General features: G+C 50.6%; 1 long non-coding RNA gene across 1 annotated transcript; it reads right to left on the bottom strand.

Annotated features, from left to right (window-relative positions):
* Nucleotides 1–4,398: 4,398 nt before the first annotated feature.
* Nucleotides 4,399–18,690, bottom strand: LOC143684507 (uncharacterized). Its single transcript, XR_013176058.1, has 3 exons — nucleotides 8,728–18,690; nucleotides 5,474–5,532; nucleotides 4,399–5,104 (listed from the first exon to the last, which is right to left on the bottom strand). It is a non-coding gene; the product is annotated as an uncharacterized LOC143684507 (long non-coding RNA).
* Nucleotides 18,691–22,395: the final 3,705 nt, after the last annotated feature.

Here is a 22,395-nt window from a genome sequence, read left to right as displayed (position 1 = left end):
AATACAAGGTGAGCCCAGGTGAGACTTTAGGCAGAATAGCTTGGACTTTGGGGAATCCGATCACGTTACTGTGGAGTTGTCTTGTGGGGCCACTGCCACGGGGTAGGGTGGGTTTTCTCCTGAAGGGACTCAACAGACATTTGTGCTGGGCACAAAAGGATCTTAGCAAAGGAAAAGCGAACTTGGGACTAGGTTTTCGACCCAAGGGTATTAGGATTAGATCCAGCTGTAGATAATAAAAAATCCTCAAATAGTCATTGTTCATAAGAAAAGTGTATCTATCCTTCCCTTGTGTGAAATCCACAGGTGGGCACTGGAGGCTGATCTGGCACTCTGATGTCAGGGACCCAGGCTCCACACTGGGTGCCTTGCAAACTCCAGGAAGGCCCTTCATGCTGTGTTCTATGTGAACGGTGCCTCCTATAGCATACCGTAGAATCAATATGACAGGTGCCTCCTGGAGTTGGGCATGTTGGCCCAGCCAGGCTTCTTGTATCTTGTTGCTCCATCGTTTGTAGCTTCTTTTCCCAAGGTCACACCCCACTCCCACAGAGATCCAAGGCCATTGCTGGAGCTCCAGCCATTACATCTGTATTCCAAATGTCAGGAAAGAGGAAAGATGGAGGTCACGCCTCCTCTCTTTAAAGACACTTCTTGGAAATGACACATGACACTTTCAATTATACTCCATTAGCTGCACATAGTCATATGATCATGTCCAATTGCAGGGAAGGTTGAAAAATGTAATAATAATTATGGATGGGTATGTGCCTCGCTGCAAATCACAAGTTCATAGAGGAAAGTGGTTATTTGAGTGACACTAGTAGACTCTGCTCTGTTCAGTAAGGGGAGCCTTTGCTTTCTAGATGCAGAGATGAGTTTGTCCCAGACACCAAGATATGGAGAGATGGGGGTAAAAGACCAGTGACCATGCTAAAGCAGGCTAAGGTAAGGCTGGGAGCAATGCAGAGGGCCAGCCTCAAAGGGGACACACTTTGATGTGGTCATCGTATTATATCCAAACCTCCAGGGACTTGTTGAAAGCCACATTTGAACCCTACAGCGAAGTGGGGAGCAGGGGTTGGTCTTCCCAATGCTTGGAACAAGACAGATGAGAAAGGAGTGTGGTGCCTCCCTAAGGTCAGTGGCAGCAGGTGCATCCAAGTATAGTTGTCCAGGAGGTTTGCTTGGTCCTGAAGGCATCTGAGATCAGCCTCCCAGGTTCTCTCAGAAGCAGACAGCACATCGCAAGGGGCCTCTGTTCTGGCATCGCAAACTCAGTGTGTCTGAAATGGAACACCTTGCCCTCTCTTCTCCCCACTCCAAACTTGCTATTTCCAGACATCTCAGGTGTGTTCAGCCGGAGCCCAAGCCATGCCTAGGAGACGCCTTAGACTCCATCTCTCACTCTCCTCTCCCTCCCCTGTCCCCATTCCAGTCACCAAGCCTGCTCCTCCACATCTCAACTTCCTCACTGCTGCACTTTCCTTCTGCCTCAGTCTCCACCTGGGCTCTAGCAATCTTACCTGGAAGTCCCCCCTGTGGTCTTGCCCCCCTCTAACCAATTCTCTGCACTGTCACCAGGGCTCCCGTTCTAACACTCATCACTGATCACACTCCCGGCCAGCTCAGGGTCTTCCAGTGGTTCCTATTGCCTCCAGGGGAACGTCCGAGTCCCCAGGACTCAGAACCAGTGAGCTGCCCAGCTGCCCCCTCAGCCCAGCTCTCACTGTCCCTCCACTCGCCACTTCAGCCACACCAAACTGCTGGGGTGGTGGGGGAGGCGTGGGGGTTTCCCTGCGCCTCTGTTGCTTCTGGGCCCTTCAAGTCAGGTTCTCCACATACGTCATTGCTAATCCTCAAAATCTCCCATGACAGGGTGCAGTTAGCCTCTGGGACTTGGGACAGATTTTGTAACCACTCTGAGCCTCAGTCTCATCCACTGTAAAATGGAGACCAAGCCAGGATTCAAACCCAGGTCAGCCTCCCTCCAAAGTCGATACTGTCTCCTCCAGCTGTGCCCCGAACAGCCAGCTTCCACCCATGCCACACCCTTTCCCCTAATGCGTACATCATCACACACACCCCGGGGTGCGCACAGCCCTACCTCATTCTCTCGGACAGACGCATCTGCCTATTCTTACAGGTGGCTTAATATAAAGAGGCCACCTTATCAATTTCTCCTAACAGAAGCAGCTCTTCTAGCTGAGATCCCTCCTTTCTCTCATCTCAGTGACTCCCTCGCTGCAGTGCAGGAACACTCTTTCCCATTCATTGCGTGGCTGGCTCCCTCTTATCTGTTAGGTCTCAGTTTAAATGTCACTTCCCCAGAGAATGTCAAATGGTGAGATTTTTGGGAAACACATTGGCAGTTTCTTAAAAAGTTAAACACAGATTTACCATATGACCCAGCAATTCCACAGCTAGGGTCTACCCAAGAAAACATATACCCACACAAGGGTTGGCATGCAAACATTCGTAACAGCATTGTTGACAATCACTAAAAACTGGAAACAATAGAAATATCACCAGTCGATGAAGAAATGAACAAAACGTGGACTATCCATGCGATAGAACACTACACCTCTACAACACGTATAGCCGAGTGAAAGAATCTAGGCACGAGACATGATATATTGTAAGAGTTTACTTATTTGAAATGTTCAGAAAAGGCAAATCTACTGAGACAGAAAGTAGATTAGCACTTGCTGAGATTTGGGAATAGTGGGTGTGTAAGTGTGTTTGACTGTATGTGGGCATAAGGGTGCATTACTGGGTTAATGAAAATGTTCCCAAACTGGATTAGGGTGATGGTTGTGCAACTTGGCAAATGTACACTTGGAATGGGTGAAATTTATGATATATAAAATATTCTCCAAAAAAGTTATGAGTCACATCCCCAGAGTAGCCTTTGCTAACACCCATTTCCCAGCCCCTGTGTAATGCATCCCCCGTGGTCCTGTCTCCCCCCACCCTACTTTTCCATCATAGCACTTGGGATAGTTTGAAGCTATACCTTGTGTGAGATGATCTGTTTATCACAGCCTCCTCCTCTATACTGGAGCCTCCATGGGGAAGGGTCTGAGCCTATTTTCTTTCTTTCTGAACAACTTTATTGAGATATGATTCACAAACCATGCAATTCACCCACTTAAAGCTTACAGCGTGTATTTGCAGGTAAATGCAACCATCACCGTCATTTTTAGAACATTTTCATCACCTTGGAAAAAAATACTCTCTTGCTACATTCTCTGCCATGTCCCTTTCTCCCCAGCCCTAAGTGACCACTAATCTAATTTCTGCCAATAGATCTGCCTCTTATGAACATTTCGTATAAATGGAAACATATAATATGCAGTCTTTTGTGACTATCTTCTTTTACTTAGCACAATGTTTCCAAAGTTCATCCATTTTGAAGCATGTATCAGTAATTCCTTCCTTCCTTTCTTTCCCCCTGTATGCTGTATTTCACTCTTTCTCCATGTGAGTATCTCCTTATTGCAGCGCCATTTGCTGAATTTTTGTTTGGTTTTTGTTTGCTTGTTTGTATTGGGAAGCACATGGGCCAGGAATCGAACCCAGATCTCCCGCGTGGCAGGCGAGAATTCTACCACTGCCCTTGCCCCCATGTTCCTTCCTTTTAATAGCCAAATAATATTTCCTTCTAAAGTTGTACCACATTTTAAAAATGTCCATTTGGGTATTGTGAGTAATTCTGCTATATGTATTCATGTATAAGTTTTTATGTGGACATATGTTTTTTACTTATTTTGGGTATAAACCTGGAATAAGAATTGCTGGGTCATGTAGTAAAACTCAGTGTTTAATCATTCAAGGAACTACCAGGGTGTTTTCCAAAGTGGCTGCACCATTTTACATTCCCACCAGCAGTACATGAGGGTTCAGATTTCTCCACGTCCTCACCACACTTAATCTTTTTGATCCTAGCCATTTTAGCGGGTGTGAAGTGGTTATGTAACTGTGGTTTTGATTTGCATTTCCCTGAAGATTAACGATGTCAACCGTCTTTTCATGTGTTTGTTGGCCACTTGTATGTCTTCCTTGGAGAAATGTCTTTTCAGATCCTTTGCAATTTTTTAATTGGGTTGTCTTTTTGTTATTGATTCATAAGAATTCTTTATTCTAGATATAAGTCCCTTATCAGATAGATGAGTTACAAATATTTTCTCCCGTTCTGTGGTTTGTCTTAACTTGATAATTTTCATGAAGTCTGATTTATCTATTTTTTCTTTTGTTGCTTGTGCTTTTGGTGTCACATTTAAGAATCCATTGCCAAATCTGAGATCATGAAAATTTATCTGTTTTCTTCTAAGAGTTTAAGCTATTACATTCAGGTCTTTGATACATTTTGAGTTATTTGTATATATGGTGTGAGGTCAGGGTCCAGCTTGATTCTTTTGCATGAGGCTATCCAATTGCCCCAAACCATTAGTTGAAAAGACTATTCTTTCTCCTATTGAATGGCCTTGGCACCCTGTCAAAAGTCAGTTACAGGCACATGGATATATTTCAGGACTTTCAGTTCTCTTCCACTGATCTATCTACGTATCTCTCCTTACACCAGTGCCACCCGGTTTTACTCTTGCTTTCCTTCCCCGCCACACTGCCCAGATCCTGGAGTTCAAACGCTTCTTGGCTATTTGGCCCACTGACCAAAAACCACCAGGAACACATGTGTAATGAAAAAATATTTATTTTTTCTTGCTGCAGTAAGGGTGAACTCAACCCAGAGGACCTCTGGAATGTCTCAGAAAAGAGGGTGATGAAAGGGCCCTCTGGAGAGTTTGGGGCGATGCTGAGTGATTCCAAGGAGATCTTGGGGAAGCAGGAGCCAGTCTGGGATTGGGTATTGCCAAGAAATGGGGCAACTGAGTGATAGGGTATCTCAGTTTTTATCTCGGAGGTAGCAGGATTAAAGCAGAGCTTCAGTTCTCACCAGTAGAGAAGCACCGACCACTCAGAAGGAGAGGCAGCTCAATCGTCGCAGTCCCCGAGGGCTGCTGTCTGTGTGCTGTGCTGAGCATCGTCTTTAATCCTTTGGGCACTTCTTGTTCTGATTGTTAGCAGGGCCGGTTTCCACTGTCTGAGTAAAAAACACACAGGCCTTGTTGTGGAAAGAACTAGAGATTCAGTAGGCGGAGGCAGACCCCACCAATGGGCTGAAGCTTTTAGGAGGCGACCCGTGGCGAGGGTGGGGGAGGTCGGCACGTGCCCTCAGCATGACAGCCAGAGCCTGGAGAACCAATTCACTGTGGGGCTTGGGCCAGTCATTTCTCCTCCCTCGGTTTCCTCAACTGCAAAGTAAGGGGATTGGATGGGTCAGGGTCTGGACCTCCTTCTGATTTAACTGGTGATCTAGGGAGAGGAAAACCTCCGCTGAAAAGTGTCCTTGTTTTCCCAGCCCCCCACTGCACACCTTCACGCACGCCCTCCCCACACACCGCTGACTCACCTGAAGTCCCTTCTTCAGGGCTTTTGCTCAGCAGCTCCCAGGCATTTGGATTTCATACCCTGGCGAAATAACCAAAAAGTATTTTTGGAACCAACATAAGGGTTGCCAATATTTTATTTTGTCAAGTGGGACACTAAAAATCGCAAGTACTACCACTAGTAGTACTTGCAAGCATTGTGTAGTACAAGCATCATGTAGTACAAGCATTGTGCAGTACAAGCAGGAACTTTAACATAAAGGATAATACTCTCTCAATTTGTCTGTATTCCCCTCATTTCTCAAAAAATCTTGAGCAGTCCTGCTGGAATGGACAACAGCTGTTCTTACCTGCTTTATCTTGTGGTTTTGAGTCTTATTAAAATGCAAACACTGTGAGAGGGCCAGCTTTACTTACCCACGACAGAGTGAAGGGGCTCCTGGGACTGGAGAGGTAGAATGAGGGGGGATTGGTGGGGGGTGGCAGACTGAAGTGGGGGCAGGAAGAGCTCAGCTGGCTGGCTTCAGATTGACCAGAGAGGGAAGGGCCAGCACCCTCTTCCCAGACACATCTCTGTAGCCTCCCTAATCATGAGGTTTGAAATGAGGGCTCTGGGGCAGGTGCTGGGTAATCAAAGGGAGGTTGAACTAGACAATCTCCTCTAGGGCCCAGAAGCTGCGCCCTCTCAACACCTCCCTAGCTGCCACCTTCAGCTTCCAGTTATTTCCACCTCAAATAAAGTTTGCCCACAGCCTGTGAGAAATACTGGTGTGAGCGTGTGTGAATCTAGTAACCCCCACTGGTGTTTTTTGTAGGGCCAAATAAGACGTGGGAGTTAAGCTGTTCACCTCCAGAACACACTTGTAGGCCTTTTTAAAAAAAAACTCTTTGGGGTCACAGAATACACTTGCTCTCCACAGGTTCACTCATCTGGACTGTGAACAGCTGCCCAGAAAGAGGGGACTTGCCAATTTTCCCAGGGCCTACACCTACACCGTGCTACTGTTCCTTTAAAAGTGCACCTGAGCAACCAGAGAGAACCAATCCCCAGTCGGGGGAGGAGCTACTACCCACTGGTAGTGTCAGTAAAGTCTGTGGAGAAGCTCTGAGAGTGACAGCCTCCGGAGGGTTTAAAGGGACTGTGCTTAAAGGGACGGTGCCCTCGACAGGCATCTGGGGAGGTGTAAGTATTCAGAGCCCCCAACTGACCAGTGTGTCCCTGAGACCAGTTGCTGTCCCCAGATGATGATCATTTCCTGGGAAAGATGAATGATTTATCTGTCTAATTGGGCTTTTATTTGCATTTTAAATCATGCTCTTTTGCTAAACTAATGGACCCCCTATTTATAGATGACTCCAACACAAAGTGACTACTAATTACTACAATTAATATCACGTTAAGGGCTTGCCAGCCAACTTCACAGCAACTTGTATCGCCTACTCATTTTCAATTAAGGCACATTGACAGGGAGAATACGTGGTTATTAAGAGCGGGCCCTGGGGTGTAATTACTGTTCACGAGGGTCATTAAACAACTCCCTGCAGGGTTGGCACCTTGATGCCTGGGGGCTGGGGGCCCAGTTCCCAGCTCCGTTCCTGCCTGGGGCCATAAAGGCTCAGTACCCTACGCTGCAGGGCAGCTGGGGAGTCAGTCTCAGTGCTGCCTGGATGTGTGCAGATGCCAGGAGGGCTTGGGGCTGAAATGAGAAAGCCAGGCAGGGAGGTTGAGGGGGACGGGTCTCCTTTTCCTGAAGACAGCTTGCAGCCATCACCAGCGAGCTGGCAGGAGGCTGCAGCCCCCTTAAGCAGGCGCAGCAGTCAACATGCATTTCTGGAGGTTTCCCCTGGGACAGACAAGGGGTTGGTAGGAGGGAGGCAAGGATGAGGGGATGAGAGCCTGGAGAGGAGACAGCTGCAAGAGCAGACATAGCACAATGCACTGTGAGCGCGGCATGTGGGGGCGGAGGAGGCTGGGAGTGGGGTGTCAGGGTCAGGGAGCTGGAAGGAGGGCCAGGGCGCCAAATGCTCGGCTGTGGCTGCTTCTGAGAAGGAGGGGAGAACTTGAAGGTGGAGAAAAAGCCATCAGAGTAGGAAAAGGCCTGGAAGGGGTGGGGCGGCGGTCACGGAAGCCAGGGGAAGTGAACACTTCAAAATGCGGGGTGAGGGTGCCCTTGGGACTGACCATTTGCACATCCTTTTCCTCTACCCAGCGGTTCACCACCGTGAACAAGGTACAAGTGTCCTGTCCTGTCTTGCATTCGCAGGGGAGGCAAGCAGAGGCAGGCTGGGCAGCACGCGTATGGGGTCAAGACCTCGTGGTGCGGCGAGACCGGGCACACGTGATGAGAAGCCCCTGGCAGTAGTGTGCTGAGCCGGCTCCTAGGAGCTGTGGCTGTACACCCCCAACTCTGCCCCAGGCGCTCCATGCTTGTAGCTTGGAATCAATCATGGTACAGGGGTTTGGATCATGGATATCTGCAAACACTACAAACCAGGGGGTTTGCCCTGGGCAACCGGTTATTAAAACATTTACCAGCATACCACGGGACCAGGTCCGCATCAGGGCCGTGTGCCCTGGGGGCTGCAGCCTAGGGCCTTCTTTGAGTTTACTTCCTAAACACTTGGCCCTGTGTACATGTAGTGTACACAGTAGGAGCTCAGTACGGGTTTACTGAACTGAATTCAGCAGGAACTTCTAAGAAGCCTGCTGCATGGATGAATAGCAGGGGGCTTGAGAATGAGGCGGGAGCTTCGTGTTCACCTCTGGACCTGTTGTCTTGATTTGGGAAGGACCAAAATGCCTGGGGAGACACTTGCTCCCCTGGGCTCAGCCTTCAGAAGACCCTCCCCACTTGCTCACACTAGCTAATCAGAGAGGGAGAGGGCACAGTTTAGCTGGATGTTTAGACTGATGGGCAAATGGGCCCTGGAGAGCTGAGGTAAGAGAGGGCACTGCGTTCTCTGGGGGTGGGGGTGACTGGTGCAGAGGCCGGCAGAAGCCTGCTGCTGCTTGCTTTTCCAGAAGGTTCTTCCTACCAGCCCTGCCCTGAAAAATCCTCCCCGGCCTCGGTCCTCTACCCTCCCCACCTCCGCTGCCTTGGTCTAGGCACTTTGCTCTTTCCAAATCTCCTTTGGCAGCTTTGAAATCCCTCTTCTACTCTCCACATGCAGGTGCCTCATCAGTGTTGGAGGGGGGGAGGGGGAGGCTTATAGCAGGATCATGTTCACCTGCACAAAAACAATAGTAGTTTAAATAAGATGGCAGCTTCTCTCTCACCTGAGCATAGGAGATCGCAGGCTGGCTCCTCACGGCGCTGTGGCTATTTGGTTACTCAGTGAATTCAAAACATGGCTTCCCCACATGGTCCAAGATTACCAGTAGCCATCGCTTCGATCTGCCATCCAGCTGACAGCGGAGGAAAGGGCGGGAGGAGCACACGCCCCGTGCATTCCTGGAGCCCACACGTGGCAATTGCTTGCATGACCAGTCACGTGGCCACACCCAACTGCAAGGGATGACTGGAAATTGTGCAGCCACGTGTCCAGTGGAGAAGTGGTGTCCTCTTACTAAGAACGGAGGAGGGGTGGCTTTGGAAGGACAAGAGTAGAGTCTGCTACATGGTGACTGTGGCACTCCAAGATGGTTTGGGATCATGATCCATCTTGGTGAAAGGGGAAAAGTCTCTTGGTCCTAGAAAGGTTGCCTGTACCCCAGGGCTCACTCCCTCCTCGCAGCTCAGCTCAGCCCAGCCTTCCAGAGGTCTGCAGAACCCCACAGAATGATAGTCACGTCCTGCAGCTCTGTTTTATCATCCTTTAGTGTTATTTCCTTTGTCTCACCCACAGCTCTCAGAGAAGGCAATATTGCCAGCTTCTTGTTTCGTCCCCTGTGCCCACCCCCTTGGCTGGAGCATCAGCCCCGGGAAGGTGGATGCTTGTCTGTTTCTGAGTTTATAGATGTACTCCAGGGCCTCAGGCATGGAATTATATCACAAAAAATATTTGTTCAAGGAATGAATGAATGAATGATTATTATCCTCATTATCCAAATGAGGAAACTAAAACCTCACCTCTCTGGCCTCTCGTGCCTACCGGCTTCCACCCAGTGCTTCTCTTTTCCTGCCCTAGGGTCTTTTTCTGCCTTCCTCTGAGCCCTGGCCCCAGCCGTCCTACCCTTTCCCAGCTTGCCTCCCCCCATCAAGCCTCATCTCCCCAGACTCCTGGGGCTGGTTTGAGAGAAAATGGAATCTCCCAGCAGACACCCTTAGCTCACACATCTCAGGGTGGGCTCCATGGCTAACCTCACTGCTCTGCATGGCTGCACCCCTGGGACACCTGGAGCTGGATTCCAGATGCTCTACCCACCGACCTAAAGACACGAAGGTCCCTCATTTTCAGGAAAATAGGACTTCCTGGGCAACCTCCCTGCTGCCCCGCTGCCGAAGGAAACCCAGGTCACTGCCTCCTCAGAAGGAACCCGGTGACCAGCACTTTCTGGGTTTGCCTTTGGGATGGCTGAATTTATGGCATGAGGTATCATCACCTCTCACCCTATCCCCAGAACCCCTGTGGCGGGTGAGAATACTGGTCTGGTCGCTGTGATCTGCACTGAAGCCATGGGGGCGGGGGGGGCGTCCTGGGCACCACGTGGGGGAACTGCTTGTCCTTCACGAGTTCCTCCAGAGAAGGTGGAAAGGCCCAAGGAGACCGTCACTGCTGGCCCCTGCAACCCTCAAAACCTGCGACCATACAGGGCCTCTCCCATGCAGCCAGGACTGGAAGACCAGAGGGCCGAAGGGGTCAGGGCCCTGAAATGGGGCAGGACGAGGTCCAGAGAGAGGGAACTCCCAGGCCCATGAAAGCTGGCTCTGCTGGCTGTGGACAGTGGCCCAAAGGAAAAGCAAGACTCATTGGCATACCCCATCCTCCACCAATTTTCCATTTTCTAATAGCAGGACTGTTCGTCCCGCGTCACAACGGCAGCCATGCTGTGGGCACTGTTGACAGCCGGCTGCATCCTTGGGCTGGATCTCTTCTGAGCATCTGGACTTGCTAGCCACATCTTCCATCTCCAGCTCAGGGCACTCCAACCCCTCCCTCCACTCAGCCTTTGCCTTCCCTCCCTCAGGAAGGCTCCCAACCCCAATCCTGGTTTCCTAGGCTAGCAGTCTCTCTCTTCCTCCTCCACCTGCCCGAGGACTCCCTCCATCAGCCTCTAAGCCCCTGGGACCTAGCTCCGAGGTCTGTCTTCATCTCTGTCGTCTTCTCCTGAGCCCAGGCCTCTGTCATCTCCTGCCTTTATAACTGCAATAGTCTCCTAACTGGCCCCCTGCCTCCAGCCCAGCCCTCCAAACCAAGGCTTTCTCAAGCCTATGCTAGATCCGATCACTGCCCACTCCTCTTCCCTGACCTGGCCACTTCGTCCCCCTCCAGCGCAGTTCTCACACTTCGCCCCCAGTCTACACACCAGCTGAATCCCTACGGGTTCCTTAGTGGTGTCATTTGCCACTCTCACCAAGCCCTTCTCCCTGGCTTGTCCTCCTTCCTTTAGCTCAGACGTCTCTACCTCCAAGAAGCCCTCCCTGCCTGCAACCCACCCCCAAAACTGATAGTCATACCTCTCCTATACCCTGTGCGTCCCCCAGTCACACTGCACAGCCCACTCTGTGAGGGCAGACACCAGCTCCATCTTGCTGTCTGTTGAATTCCCCAGCAAGAGCCCAATAAACACTTCAGGCATGAGTAGGAAGTCTGGTGAAGGCACAACTCCACTCTCAACTAGATGAGCCTTTGGCAGGAAGGAGGAGGAAATAATATGGAAAACCTGGGCAGAAGCTGGCGGAGAGAGGCAGCGCTGCCAGAGCACTGCTGGTGAGGGAGGTTCCCCTCTACCCTGCCCCGCCCCAGGCCTTCCCCTTCCCTGGCTGTCTTCAGTGAGTGCATGTAGAAATGGCATGTGACGAGGTTCTGGCCAACGAGATGTAAGCAGAAGGTGCTGGGTCCACAAGGGGCCTTCTGCCTCTTCCCTCTGGACACAGTGCCTGGAGGAACATCAGCCCCTCATGACCACGAGGATGAAGGCAACATGCTGAGGACGGCAGAAAGATGGACAGGATTGGACCCCAGCCCTAGGCTACCTACCCCCATGTTTCCTCTCCCAGGGGACATGGTCACCATGCCCAGCCCTTGGGCAAGATCCTTGGGGAGATGCCCCCACCCAGTTGTCCTGGCTGCCCAGGAGGAGTCAGGAAGGGGCCGGGGCCTGAAGGCATCCCCTCTCCTCTCCCCGCTCAGCCCCCCTAGCTGTGCCATCACCCCAGCTCAGGAGACCCACTCCAGCACAGTCCTATGCCTAGAGCCTGGTTAGGTAGGATGTTCCTAGTCTTTTACAGCCTCTTATTATTTTGGTTTTTAATGCTCAGTCTGGGTTGAGATTCCTTTAGCTCTCCCGCCCCGCCGGAGGAGGGGTTAATAGACTGGCCTAATATCCCACTCTGATCAGGCCTGGCTCTCTCAGCCACCTTAGTTGTGGCTGCCATGGAAACCAGAGGCAGGTGTGCCCTTGACCTTGTATAAAGCTCCTTCTCTAGCCTACAGGGCCGATTAGGAGACCTTCCCTACCCTACAGGGCCGGGCAGGAGGCAGCCAGTCCCAGCCCCTTGGAGGCCAGCCCAGGTGTCTGCTGAGCCATTCTAGACTTTTGGGTCCAGCACTGTCCTACAGGACACAGGACTTTCAGCACAAGGCCAGGCAGATGCCTGACAGTGTTTGTGGAGCTGGTGAGAATCAGCACTTTGCTCTCTGTTTCTCAACACTCATGACCCCCCATAAGCACCTTGGAAAGCATCAGGGGCTGACGGAAGCCGAGAAGGCTTCTAGGAGCTTGCAGCGCCTCATCCCCTAATAACAATGGTGGCTGCAACGTTTAACTGACAAGATAATTAGGCAGAGAAAAGGTTTCTTTATTTAGTCTTTAACCAAAACAAACAACCAACCCTACCCAAATGCCCCATCTGACTTAAGGTTTAGTTCCATTCAACCTCAGATGTGGCCAGCTCGTGTTTCCAGGGTGGGGGCTCTTTGCCCACCTGGGTACAGGGTCAGGGCTTCCTCTGTTGGCTCCAGCAGCACCCCTGCTGGCACTCTGAGCCTGCTGTAGCCTCCCCACGGTTCAGCCCCGTGGTCCACACCGCAGCCCCTTGCTGGACTGACACCACCACTACCACCGCTGGGCATGTGCCATAGCTAAACAGCTGGCCTCTTCTGCATGCATCCTACAGCATGCGGCTACTAGGGCAGGTCAAGAAAACTAAGATTCAGCAAACCCCTCTGCCTGCCCACACAGAGTGGCCAAGGGACAGGTCTGTGCCAGGTGGTCACGGGACAGCACCACCTGTTTTGACCTCACTTAGCTCAGAATGCTCTTCCTATTACAAAGCTGAAACCCGGTAGGAGCAGGGGTGGGGGGCTGTTCTCTTTCTCTTGCCTCCTTCCCAGAATCCCCCGGTGCAAGCAATGCCAGCTCTGCCCCTCCTTTTCCTACTTGGACCTCACTTAAGGAAAAATTCCATAGTCCAACTAGCTTACCAAGCTTGGCTCTCAACATACTATTAAAGATATGATTAAAGAATTTAGACCCTCTTCTTTCAAAAAGAAAGCCTAGTTTGCTGCTTTCTGGAATTGGGTCTAATGCACTGCTACAGAATCAGAAGCTGGCGATGACCTCTGTTGCCTATTTCATTCTTTCTAGGATAAATTGGAATTCTTCCATATGCCAAACTTAGCCATACATAATGTTGAGACCCCTCTCTATCTGGGTTTTATTGCTGGAATTGCTCCCTTGCTCCCAAATGGCCTTTTGACCCAGAAACTGGCTAATATGGCATGGTTGGTTGCTGGTGTCACCCTCTCCCATGAGGATTCTGAAGCCCTGTCCCACCCCAAAACTACCTCCGTTCCTGCTCTATGTATATCTTTTCCAAGAAGTTGAGGTTAGCAGAACACAAGTTCTCTGTAAAGGCCAAGGAGTTTCTGGCCATCCAGTTCAAGATAAGGCAAAGATGCAGTGCCCCAGAGGGCTCTGGCCCCATGGACAGTCCTGACTCACGGCCCAACCACCAGCACCTACATATCTCCAAAAGCTGTTCAACCAAGGATGGTGCTTTATAGACCCCTCCCTGGCCCCAATCTAATTCTCATCCTCTCTACTGCCCCATTCTGCTAACACAGCCCCGAATTCCCTTTGTTGTTTCTCCTCCATCTTTCCCACTGTCAGTGTCCTGAGTGCCACACAGAGGTTTCTGCTTTAGTGGTTATTTTGAGCTAGCCCTTCTTGCTTCATCCCCTTAACTTTACTTGCTTTGATTTCCTAAGCCTAAGTACCCCAGAAACCAGAACTGCATTAATGTCACACAGCAGAAAAACGAATCCCTGCTTCTTACAAAAATGGTACCCCCAAAACGTTTGCAGCCAGATAATCCAGCTCAGGTACCATTAGCCTCACCCAGGAGCACTTACAAACCAGACTGTCAGGCATGATGGGTCCCCATAGGGGGTCTTACTTTTGAAGACCTTTGGTGTGGGCACGCCTGCCTGGTCAACAGCCCCCTCCCACCCGTGCCACACACTGAGGGTTGTATAAGACCCTTCTCCAGGTCTGCCAGAACCTGTGTTGACCCTGGGGCTGCCAGGGAGACGCAAGTGACCGATGGGTGGACTTGACACTGCTTTCATTGATCTAGAGGCTCTCTGCCTCAGCTCCCATCATCTAAGACTGCTTGTTTCATTTTCAATGGGGTCTTTCTGTGCTGCTCGGATTGGCTGATTCTGGCCCTTTGCCTGGCCCCTGCAGCCTGTGAACCCGCATTGTGGACAAATTATTCCTAAGCTGGTCTTCAGGAGAGAAAACACAAAGAGGTACAAAAGTTAAGGCAGAGGGAGCCATTTTCTCTTTCCTTTCATTGGTTCCCCAGGCAGGAGCCATTTTCAGGCTTCCACCTGCTTTCTCTCTTTCGCTCTCCCACCTACCGTCTTCCTGCTTCCTGCTCCCTCACTTTCAATAAACCTGTTAAGCTTTGAAAAAAAAAAGCTAAGGCAGAAACTGAAAAACTCAACTAGAGAAAGAGGTCCTTCTTACCCAGCAACCTTCCTGGGTGGTCATGGACAAATGCTTCATGATCATTTTTTAGATTGCTTGAACCTTCTGAACATCTTTGTATTATTTTTTACCTTATTGATCTTTTTTTTTAATTGATCTTAATAGAGAAGCATCTAAAATGGATAGGATCTCCCTGCTTAACCATGAGTGTGACAGAAAGTGGAGAGCTGTAGAGCAGGGAGAGGAACCTCAGGCAGCAGCGAGGGTGGTTGCCACTGTGAAGAGAAGAGTAGGCTGAGTCCCTGAGACCCTAAGGAAGAAAGGAACCCAAGACCAGGAGGCAGGCCTGAGGCTTAACTGGAAAGAGTCCCAAAGATAGGGGGACAGGGGACAGGGGACAGGGAGCAGGAAATGAATGGTGGGGAGTTGGGGGTGACACAAGGGCAGGTCTGGAGGACATGGGTCCATGAAGAGAAAATGCCCAACGGGCACCTTGCTCTGTGGGGCCAGCAGAGTGGGAGGCTGCAGAACCTCACTGCATCAATGCCCATTGGGCCAGGGTGGTGCGTTCAAAGCCATGGCTCACTCTCTGTTTCTTTTAGGCCCAGACACCAAGCCCCAGAAGCTCCCCAAGACTCAGACTTGAATGGGGAATTGGGGATTTGATAGGATGCTGACAGCCCTTCCATCAGAGGTGTGAGGCCTGGCCAAGGGAAAGAAGATGCAGAGATGGGGTCAAGGGCAATCTTTCCCTCCAACCCACTCCTCCCATCCTTTCTCTTCTTCTGAAATTTTGTTCAGGGTTATCCCAGTAGACACACGTGTTATGAGAAGGGTCCAACCCCAAATACCTCGTCTAGACTAGTGCAGCTTGAGGTTCTCCTTTCCAAAACTCAGATATTTTCTCTTTTAAAAGTGAAAAATTTGAGCTCCCTAGCAACTATAGAGAGAAGGAAGGAAGCCCTTAGAAGAGAGGAAAAGGTATCATCAACCTATTCTAGAACTCCACCTTCAAGGTGAAGTTAAGTTCATCCTGAGCTTCCCTGCCCTCCCCTCTTCCTCCAATGTCTGCTATTTCCTGGACTGTTGAGGTGGTGGAAGCTCATGGGCCATGGGGAAATCTCAAGATGTCTTCTCTAATTTTGACTTCATATTGTGTCCACTGTGTTGGAGGCTTAGATGGGGTAGCAACAGTGTGGTTAGCTAGAAGAAATTGGAGCTGGAACAGGGATCCAGGGTAAAGCCTCCATCCAAAATGCTCAGGGACAATGGGGGCAAAATGAGGATGGCCCTGCCTATTCTGGCCCCTAACACAAAGCCCTAACTTTGGGCACACTGCCCTTCCCATTGCCATCACTGGACCGGCCACTGTCTCACAAGGACTGTGCACAGTGCCACACGTCCCACTCTATCAGACTGCCCAGGACCATGTTTCTCCCTCCCCCCTCCCCTCAGAGGCCCCTCTCCATTGTCTGGCCTAAGAGTAATCCTCAGGACTAGGAAAGGAGCAGGACACGTTTTTCTTCCTTCCTTTCCCTGCCTCCAGGGGTTCAGGCTCAAACCAAACTGGGGTTGCGCCCTCCTCCACAAATCTTTGAGCATGCCATCTGTCAGGGAGCTAATACTGGCCAGCCCCAGGCCCAGGATGCATCCTTCCCCAGTGCCCAGCAGGCCCCTCTCCCCAACCAGGCAGCTCACCCGGGGGGGGGTCCTAGGATGAGAGCCGAGAGGTTTGATATGATCGCCATCCCACCTGAGTCCTGATGTTTTTTCAGTCTATTGTCATCCACCCACCCATTCATCCATTCAACAAATACCCATTGAGTGCCCATCTATGTCAGGGCCAGTTCTAGAAGCTCAAAATATATCTTCAGAAAATGACAAGACCCCTGGCTGCAACACAGCTTCCCTTCCTGGGAGGAGAGACAGACAATCAACAAGAAGCAGATGGACGAGATAAATCCAGATAATGATCAGTGGTATGAAGGAAACAGGTAAAATGGGGTGACAGGATGGACTTGGGCTGGAGTGGAGGTAGGGTGGGAGGTACAGTTGGGGGCTGGAGCTGCAGCACAGTGGAGAAAGCTTCTCTGAAGGGATATCTGATCTGAGCCCCAGGCGTGTGGAGGAGCCAGCAGTGAACAGAAGAGGAAAAAGTATTTCACGTGGAACCAGGAGATTTCTGTCCTGGGAGCTAACCTATACCTCCTGGGGGAGCTTAAGATCCTGACTGGGAGGTGGAGAGAGGCCTCATGGAAAGCATCAAAGGGAGCACAAATGGATGGAGGAGCGCAGGCCAGCTCCCTAGGGAAAAGCAGCTGGAGGGCCCACTGTGTAACATCTGTTGGTTTCTATCTTTGATGGGAACTCTGCCCCTGTCACCCAAAAAGGAGCCTTCTGCCCTTGACTCAGAGGAGTTATCACTGAAGAGGAAGACAAGCCCTGGCTAGGAGTCTTCTGTTCCCTCCTTTGTTAAAACAGTTTAGGGATGATCTATTAATCAGTTGATGAACTGAATTTACCAGTGCCCGTATTTACCAGCTGCCTGGCAAGCCCTTTGTTTCCAAGTGTACAAGGGCCTGGCTGTGGAGCACAGCTGTGGGCCTGGCAAAGGACCTCCATCCTCCCCAGCCTGAACCTCAAATGCTAGCACTTCCCTCCACAGCCCTGTACTCTGAGCTGGCCCAGTTGGGATAAGGACAAGTCAAGTGCAAAGTGGTGATTCCAAAGCCCAGATTTGCCCACATTAGACAGTAGGTCTGACTTAGGAAATTCTTTGGGTCCATCTCCTCGGCCCAGTTCCCAAGTCCACAGCCTTCCTAAGCAGCCTTCCCTTCCTGGTCCCCTCGCCCCGATTACCTCACTTCCAAGCTGGGTCACCCAGGCCCTCCCTACATTCCCTTGGTCCCTGGAGAATTCTAATCACCACATCTAAGCCCTTTCATTACCTTGGAGAACTAATGCCTTCCATCTCGCCGTATGCCTGCTCTTAGCTGTCATCAGTTGTGGGAGTGGGTGTCATTCCTGTTTCCAGCAGATGCCAAGGCTCACTCATTATCCTTTAACATGGACCCATCAGTCCACTCTGCAGAGCTAGTAGCAAGCATGGGGCTTCTTGATCACCATGGAAACTCTTCTCTTTACCCCCCTGTGGGTGGAGGCGTGGGGGCTGGGGTGGCATGGGAAAGAAATGCATAGTCAGCCTTGTCCTCATGGAGTTTATTACCTCGCTAGGAAAAGAAAAAGAATGCCCAATGAACCCTAGAGATTGAAGCAGAGAGAAGCCCTAAATGGAGAGTAAAGAAGTGTTGAATCAAATATGGGGTGCAGATAATAGGTGCTGTATGTGGTCAGGGGACTAGATGATAATGGGCTGGGGCAGGTGAGAAAGCTTTGTGGAGAAGGAGGGCTTCAGGCAGGGCTTGAAGAGTGGGCAGAGAATGCTAAGGAGAAGTAAGGGCTGGGATAAAGGATGCAGATACATGGGTATCAAAAAAAAACAACAAAAACAATGCCATAACACCCTTTAATGCCACTACAGTATGAATCCTCAGGGCTGGGGACAAAGGGGCCTGGCAGGGAATGAGGCTCTGTGTCCTACTGACCCCAATGGCTTTCCTGAAGGCCCCGGGAGTCTCGGGCAGAGAAGCCTGAACAGCTTTCTCGTCCCTTTGGCTCGTCAGGACAAACCAGATGCGGGCTGAACAGTTGCTGGGGATAAGAAAGCTAGTTGGGTAATGGCCCTGGCCATGGGGTGCAGGCCATTTGGATTTGGGGGCACACAGGAGGGAGAAAGTAGCAGTGTGTGTCCACCTCGTTGTCCAGGGAAGGGGCTCTTTTAGCCTGGCTGGGAGAGAGTTGACCATGGGTTCTCTTGTTGACATGGGAAGACAGCTAGGAGGTGGGAAGGGATGGACAGAAGCTGGAGCCCCAGCCAGAGACCAGACCCAAAGGAGGCCCAAGCCCACTGAGCAGCAAAAGAACAGCCGCAGAAGGAAGGTTCCCATCAGATTGCAATCACCTGGCCGACATGACCCAAGAGTTGGTTATTATCCAAAACCCCTTCTCCACTCCCATGCCCTGGAATGCCTTCCCTCCCCGCTCCCCCAGGCAGGGCTGCCCCTCCAATGACCCTCCTTCCTGCCCCAGGAAGGAGGGTCATGCTCTCCCCACTCTCTTCACATCTTGATGGTTGGCTTCAGTTTGTCACTTCTCTCTCTGGTTCATCCTCCCCATCTTCCTAGTCCCCTTATTAACTTGCTCCTGGGTTCTGGAAATTCCAACCTCCAGACTGACCCCACATAGCAGTGCCTGCGTTGCCCCCAAGCCCCCAGCCCTTCCAGGCTGGTATCCCTACCATTTCATCGCGGTCCTCCCACGTGATGCTAGCCAGGTAAACATAGTAACCTCGGCACTTTCGTCCCACACCCCTCCTGCTCATCTCAAATCCTCGGCTCTGCTGTGTGACCCCAGGCCCTGCAATGCCTCACAGACTCATTGCATGGTCTGGATGCACAGATCGAAGTTGCTGCAAGCGAGACACAAATGGAATTGGAGTCATTTCTCAACTAAAATGGGAGAAGATTCCAATCGCTGTCAACCTGGATGAGATTCTGATTGACACGAACCCTGAGACAGTAGTCAGAGGAAAAGGTAAAGGAGTTTGAAGAAAATAGGGGTGATAGAGAAAATTACCCATGTAATCTGACAACTGACAGGCCTAGGAAGTGGCAGAGAAGCAAGACGAAGTCTGTCACTGTTTGCACATGCATACCCCAAGTTAGAAATTAGAAAGGACAACTTGCGATGGCTGGTGCCAAGGCTTTCCAGGAGTAGGTGGAGGAGGCCAGGTGAAAGGCCACCGACTTGGCAGCAGCTGTGACGGACTAGAAATTCTACAGGAAGAAAGAAAAGGGGAGGGGGCTTCCTCCCGTGTAGGGGCTAAATAAACAATCCTACTGGACACAAATAAGCAGTCATAACTAACGTGGACTTGTTTTCACAAACTAAATCTCATTTTACTAATTGCCCTGAAGTGTCTTCAGAGCTTCCTAGAACTTTATCTTCTCCAAACGAACCACTTTTCTGGATGATGAGCTCAGGATGTCATCCCCGTCAGCTTGCCATTTCTCTACTCAGGATAACGCTCCCTCTCTCGGCTCTCAGACTGCTGAATGTCTCAGTCGGAAAAGACACTGAGGCATGGCTTGGTTAAGATAAATGACTGCTTCCTCAAACACAGATTTTTCAATCCATACGCAGAGGAAATAGGCTCCATTTGTTCTCAAAAGTGAACAGACACTGGAATAGGAGGGCTCAGCTGGGGCAGCACGGAGAATCTCTAATGCCCACACAGTAAACATTAAACGCTCGGGACGCAGAGGGAAAGCCCCCGATTTTCACCTCTCAAGTGCTCAATTTCAGGCAAAGGAGCTATGATGAAATGTGGCCATTAATTAGGGAAACAAAAATCAAAAGGAAATGGTTTAAAGAGCAAAAAACCCACAGAAAGCTTCAGAGAATATCAGAAAACAGGGAAAACGTGTTCTGCAAAACAAAAAGATTAGGCCCCTGACCGCAGGCCATGGGCAGCTAAATGCAAAGCCACAGAGGCCACTGTGAGCTTTGGAAAGCCTGCTGCCTTCTAGAGAAGGCCGGGGAGCCAGGGAGACTCAGCCATGCACATCCGCCCAGCAGCTTCTCCACGAACACCAGCAGAATCCTTGGAGGGCAGAAGGATTCCATTAATGATAGAATGAGGGCAGGATGCGCAGAACCACAAACATATGCATTTTGCAACCTCACAGATATCCACCCGGTCTGCTGATAGACACACAGAAGCGGGGAAGAAGGGCTGTTGACCAAACAGTCTAAACTGGTCCCCTCGCATGGCTGCCTAGAGACGGCTCTGGGGGAACCGCAGGAACCGTGGTCAAGAGAGATGCTTCTTTCTAAGCTTTCACACCAAAACTTGGGCAAAGCCTTGGCTGGAGATAATTAATATAGCTGCAGTGCTTCGGAAAATAAAAGGTGCTATGCCCATCCAAGGACTATTACCACTGATAGTGTAACGTTACCTATTGTTAAATCCTCAAGCCCCTTTTTATCTGGCCCAAACATCATAAGAGCTCAAGGATGTTTACCCAGCAACCCCTAACAGCTCTATTGCAGAAATATTGGGCATCTTTGGGCACATAAGGAAAGGCACCCCCTTTTAGATAGATTCAGGGCAGCAGGCGCCTGCTTGGCCCCCCGAGTGTGGCCAGATTTCTGTCTCTTGGGGGGACATCCTTGTGCAGGGCACAACTTGTAGAGCCCCATGTGTAGGTCTGGCCATAGGGAAAATAGCAGATCCCAAAGCCTGAAGGATTCCCGAGGGAAGCATGCCTTTAGTATGTGGTTGAATTTCTGGAGCATCGTTCACTGTGGCTGGAGGGCAGAGGGGAGGATCGGGGCGGGTGGGTAGGGCTGGGACAACTTCACTGCTGCCCCTTCCAGCTGGAAGGGAGAAGTTCCAACATCTGTTGGAAGTGCCCTCAGAGGCAACTGACCTCAAAGGCCATTGGAATTGCTTTGTGTTAGACAGTTGTTGTTGTTGCTGTTTTTTAAGTAACCTTTTCTTTAAAGTAGAACAAACACACAGACAAATGCATGTGCCATAAACGTACCGGCCGATGCATTTCACCAACTGAAGACATCCATGTAACCCAGCATACTTCGATTGACAAATAAGAGTCCCAGTCCCACAGGAGAGGTCCTCCCCCGTGTGTCCTCCCATGAGAGTGATCACCATCCTGAAAGCTCAACCCATGCTTTACTTTTGCCTGTTTTTTGAACTTTACACAAATGATTTCAAGCAGGATCTAATCTTTTATATCTGGCTCTTTTTGCTCTACAATTATGTGCTTTCGAGAAGTATCTGTGCTATTGCATAGAACTGTATAGTATTCCATGCTGAGAATATAACAACATTTATTTATCCATTATACTGTTGACGGACAGTCTGACTTTCTTTTTGATCGGCTTTCTAGTTACAAAGATAATCAAATAGTAGTGTACAAATGTTCCCATTTTTCAATCTCCTGGAGAGCTCCAGATTCCAATATACCCAGGCCCTTCACGTCCTCCCTCTCGCCCACACTCTTTGGGCCCTGGCCCGTATATCTAGGTCTCCTTACAAACCCCAAGTCCGGGAACAAGCCCTGCAAACACACAGGTCCCTAAGCACGTCCACAAAGCCTGCGGCCAAACAGCATGCGCGGCTGCGGCGGTCCCAGGAATCTCTGCTTTCCTTTCAGGCTGTGCCTGTGGCCCTCACTCAGCTGCTTCATCTCTTGCAAGCCTACACCAGCCTTTTCAGTCTCTAACGGAAACCTCTGATAATGTCCTCAGCAGGTATTCCACTGAGAAAAGTGAAAGCCCAGAGGCCGCTCCTCTGCTGGCCCCTCCCACATGCCCACTACCCAAGCCCCGCAAACACACAGGTCAGGTCCCTAAACACTTCCACAAAACCTGCGGCCAAACAGGCCTCGCCAGTGATCTGACTATTTACCATTTTACCATGGTAGGATTTAGGACATGCTGCAGTAAGAAATAGAAGACCTAAAAGCAGGAAGCACACAGCTTGAGACCCAGAGAGGGCAACTGTCTGGAGAGGGCAGACTGGCCAGAGGGGTGTCTTTCCATTGAGAGATGCAGCCAATCTCTGCCACCCTACGGGGAGGCGGGGCTGGAGGGGTGGGGGGAGCTGTCACCACCCTCCCCCCCCATCCAGAAATCCTGGGCCTCTCCCGCTGAGGGATCTGCCCTTTCCTTCCCTTTCCAGGCCTGGCTTTAGCATCTGTGCCT

The sequence above is a fragment of the Tamandua tetradactyla genome, chromosome 5 (assembly GCF_023851605.1).
Source record: "Tamandua tetradactyla isolate mTamTet1 chromosome 5, mTamTet1.pri, whole genome shotgun sequence".
In the NCBI taxonomy this organism is placed as follows: domain Eukaryota; kingdom Metazoa; phylum Chordata; class Mammalia; order Pilosa; family Myrmecophagidae; genus Tamandua; species Tamandua tetradactyla.
This window is presented reverse-complemented; position numbering and strand designations above follow the sequence as displayed.